We start from the raw sequence: 4,341 nt of genomic DNA, 5'->3' as shown, positions 1-4,341 counted from the left end.
CAAGGACAAAACAGCCTTCTTGGAGCTTGCTTCACGGGTACCGTGTATTGTCTACAGGGGCAGCTGAACCAAATGCAGTTGGTTTCATAACATTGTCTTCCTCTTCCCTAATCTCTCTTCTTTCCTTTCCCTTCCTTTTTTCTCTCCTTTCCTTCTCTGCTGGTCTTTGCTTTAGAATTCTGAGTCTTTTCAAATCAACTCAATGAACATTTCCTAAGCATCTATTAATTTGGCAATATCCAGCAATACCTAAAATGGGCCTATCTTTTGATATAAATTTTTCACGATTATATCTTAATTGCATGATATCCAGGCAAAGGATTACTAAGATATGTTCAACAATATGCACTGCAGTGTAGTTTGTGACAGTCCCAAACTGCAAAATATCCATCATTAAGAGGACTACTAAGTAAATTAGGGTGCTTCCATACAGCAAAATATTATGCAGCTGCTAAAAGAATGTACTGCTTACAGGAAGATGTCTAGGGTCTCCCAGGAAATGGAAAAGGCAAGTTTTAGAAGAGTGTATTGGTTGGATCCCATATTTATATAATAAATTCCACAATTTACATTTCATTATAGAAAAAAAGCCTGGAATGATACACATGAAATTATTATATTTGGGATTATTATTATATATTATTATATATCTGGGAAGTATGTAGGGGATAGGAAAGATTTTAGCTTTCTTTGTCTTCTGATTTGAAACATATAGATTACTTTTATCATTCAGATAAAAATATATTTGGCCAAACATTATTTTAGTCAAATAGTATTTTCTTTTTTTAAAAGATTTTATTTTTAAGTAATCTCTACACCAGTGTTGGGCTCAAACTCACAACCCCAAAATCAAGAGTTGCATGCTCTACCAACCAAATATTATATTTCTAAGAGATTTTATTTATTCATGATAGACACAGAGAGAGACAGAGAGAGAAGCAGAGACACAGGCAGAGAGAGAAACAGGCTCCATGCAGAGAGCATGATGCAGGACTCAATCCCGGGACTCTAGGATCATGCTCTGGGCCAAAGGCAGGCGCCAAACCTCTGAACCACTCAGGGATCCCCCAAATATTATTTTCTGAAGGTGTTTTTGGATGAGATTAACATTTAAATGGATAAGATTAACATTGAACTCAAAGTGGACTTTGAGTAAAATTGTCCTCCCTAATATGGGTGGGTCTCATCTAACAAGTTGAAGGCCTTAACAAAGATCTCCCCAGAGCAAGAAGGAATTGTGTCAGCACACTGCATTTGGACTTGAACAGAAACTCTTCCCTGAGACTCCAGACCCCAGGCCTATCCTACCCCTACCTCATAAGGCTTTGGATCCACTAAACCTCCACAGTTATGTGAGCTAATTCCTTAAAATAAATCTCTCTCTCTCTCTCTCTCTCTCTCTCTATATATATATATATATATATATATAATATATATATATATATATATTCTGTTGGCTCTGTTTCTCTGCATCACCCTAATAGAAGGAGCAAGTGGGTTAGTGGTCTACTGACACTCCCAGCAAAGGGATGGTTCTTCCAGGCAGCCCTTAAAGCCACACAGGTGATTGGTAGGCACAACAAGGGATGACTCAGGGGTGATTTGGAGCTCCATAACTTCCTTCACCAACCCTAAATAAACCTAAAAACTAAGAGTGTGCTGTGCTTTCTCAGCAAAAGCAGCTTCAAGAGAGTCCTCGTAGGACAGAGATTGCCCTCTGAAGAGCAAGGTATGAAGTTCTGGAAAGCACCGAATCCTTGAGACCAGCAGGGAACTGGGCCTGGCTTCCAGGTCTTCCAAGCCTCTCATTCTCTAACACGAGATTTCCCTCCTAGTTAACAGGCCTACCACCCAGGCATGTCTGGGGCGAAGCGGACTTCCTTGATGCCAACCTCAGTAGATAAAGGATTCTCATCGCCTCCCCCATCAACTCTCCAGGCTTGGAAACAACTCCATCTTCCTTGAACTCTCCTACTTCCCTCAAATATTAAAAAAGCATTCAAACTTCAATATGATGACTTGTAAAAGCCCCCAAAATATCTAAATACACAGAGTGAAAGAATAAGGTTGGGATATAAAAATGATGTCAATACTGTGACTACAGCTGTGAAAAATTCTGCAAGTGAGCAACTGTATCACTGTAAAGTAAAAATGGAAAATAAAATAAATGGAATATAAAAGCAGAAATCACTGGGATGCTAGACGTATGGTGATTCTCCTCTTATTTAAAGCTTATTTGGGGGCAGCCCAGGTGGCTCAGTGGTTTAGAGCTGCCTTCAGCCCAGGGTGTGATCCTGGAGACCCGGGATCGAGTCCCACGTCAGGCTCTCTGCAGGGAGCCTGCTTCTAGCTCTGCCTGTGTCTCTGCCTCTCTCTCTCTCTCTCTCTCTCTCTGTGTGTGTGTGTGTCTCTCATGAATAAATAAATAAAATCTTTAAAAAAATAAAGCTTATTTGGTATTGCTTTGGTCAGCAAAGTTAGTTTTTCTTGGAATTAATTTCTCTTTCTTTCTTTCTTTCTTTCTTTCTTTCTTTCTTCTTTCTTTCTTAAAATAGTTTCTTTTTTTTTAAAGATTTTATTTATTTTTTCATGAGAGAACAGAGAGAGAGAGAGAGAGAGAGAGAGACAGGCAGAGGGAGAAGCAGGCTCCATGCAGGGAGCCTGATGTGGGACTTGATCCTGGGTCTCCAGCATCACACCCTGGGCCAAAGGCAGGCGCTAAACCGCTGTGCCACAGGGGCTGCCCAAAATAGTTTATTTATTTATTCATGAGAGGCACAGAGAGAGAGGCAGAGGCATAGGCAGAGGGAGAAGCAGACTCCTTGTGGGGAGCCTGATGCAGGATTCGAGCCCAGGACCGTGGGATCATGACCTGAGCCAAAGGCAGATGCTCAACCACTGAGCCACCCAGGCATCCCTCTCCTCAGGTTTCCAAGGGAAGATCTATTCCAACCCTCTCTCCTAGTTTCTGGTGGTTATGACAGGCCCTGTGTTTCCTTGGCCTGAGGGACTTCACTTCAGTCTGTCTACACCTTCACATGGCAATCTCCCTTGTGTGCGTGTTGTCTGTGTCTCTTTTCCTCCTTTTATAAAGACACAAGTTGTATTGGATTAGGAACCAACCTAATCCAGTGTCACTTCATTTTAACTTGCTTATATCTGCAATGACCCTATTTCCAAATAAGGTCACTTTCACAGGCTCCCAAGGCTGGAACTTTTGTTTTTGTTTTTAAGATTTATTTGATCTATTAGAGACAGAGAGAGGTGGGGGTGGGGTGAGCAGGCAGGGAAGGACAGAGGAAGAGAGAGAGAGAGAGAGAGAGAGAGAGAGAGAGAGAGAATCTCAAGTAGACTCCCTGCTGAGTGCAGAGCCTGATGCAGGGCTTGATCCCTGGACCCAGGATTATGATCTGAGCCAAAATCAAGAGTCAGATGTTTGTCTGAGCGACCCAGGCACTCCAAGGCTAGGACTTTAACATATCTTTTTAGGAAACATGATTTAACTCACAACAGAGGGAGTCAAACCCAGTCTCTCTGAAACAAAAACTATGCTTTGGGTGAAGTCCTTGGAAATCTTGATAGCACAATTAAAGTAGGGATTTTATAGGTACAAAATGAGGCAATAGATATTTGGGAAATCACTGCAATAGCCTGAAAATGCACACTGAATAATTGATGCATTAATAAAAAGCATCACAAGTACACTTGGACATATTTAAATAAGCAATGCCTGAAATAATGTGAAAAATGGGTAATTCAAGTGCTGTCGATTACAGCATATCTCCTGTGAATGCTGGGTTCATCAAAAAAATGAATTCGGCTTTTCACTTTTAACTCTATGAGTACTAATTGGAGACTAAAAAGTGTTGACAGCCTCTTCCTGTCAAAGAAAGTGAGTGTAATTTGTTGGTAGTTTGACATCATCTCCATTATATATAGGAATAATTTATTCATCCCCTGTGCCCCAGAACATAACATCAAATAATGTCACAGATTCACACACACACACACACTCACGCACACACACGCAGTACAAAGGGGGCCACATGGACAGCTTAGTGTTCAGATGCAAGATTCAACTGTAATTTGTACATTTTTCTCTCAAGTATCTTCCAGCTCTGACAATCATTTCCATGATTTAGATTCAATCATAGGATCCTGATTTTGGCTGGAAAATCAAAATTGAACGAAATAGTTTAATTTGCTGACTATACGAACACTGATCTTCACTTTGCCCAAATTTAAAATCTATGCCACATGATGGGAAAATTAAATTTTCTCATTGTTAAAAATGATCAGAATAATTCAGCAGCATGCCTCCAGGTTACGGTTTCTCTAATT

This window comes from Nyctereutes procyonoides, unplaced genomic scaffold (assembly GCF_905146905.1).
Source record: "Nyctereutes procyonoides isolate TBG_1078 unplaced genomic scaffold, NYPRO_anot_genome, whole genome shotgun sequence".
NCBI classification, from domain to species: Eukaryota; Metazoa; Chordata; class Mammalia; order Carnivora; family Canidae; genus Nyctereutes; species Nyctereutes procyonoides.
The sequence above is the reverse complement of the archived record's forward strand: the minus strand, read 5'-3'. Positions refer to the sequence as shown.